Source organism: Calidris pugnax, unplaced genomic scaffold (assembly GCF_001431845.1).
Source record: "Calidris pugnax isolate Ruff unplaced genomic scaffold, ASM143184v1 scaffold225, whole genome shotgun sequence".
Taxonomy (NCBI): Eukaryota; Metazoa; Chordata; class Aves; order Charadriiformes; family Scolopacidae; genus Calidris; species Calidris pugnax.
Window position 1 is genome coordinate 2,848,412 of NW_015091072.1, and position 268 is coordinate 2,848,679.

Consider the following 268-nt stretch of genomic DNA (forward strand, 5'->3'; position numbering starts at 1 on the left):
GGGCCGGGGCGGGTTCCGAGCTTTCAGCAGCCGAGGGGCCCGTCAGCGGGAGGGCCCGGGGGGCACCGCCGAGGGGGCAGCGGGAGGAGAGAAGGGGAAGGGGCGGCCCCCTCACGGAGGAGCCGGCCCCCGGGCCGGGGCGGGAGGTTTAAGGCGGCGGCGGCGGCGACGACGGGGGTCGGGCCGGGGGTGGAGCCGGGGGTTGGCGGGTCGGGGTGAGGGGGAGCCCTCCCCTTCCCTTCTACGAACGAAGCCGTGAGCCGGGAAA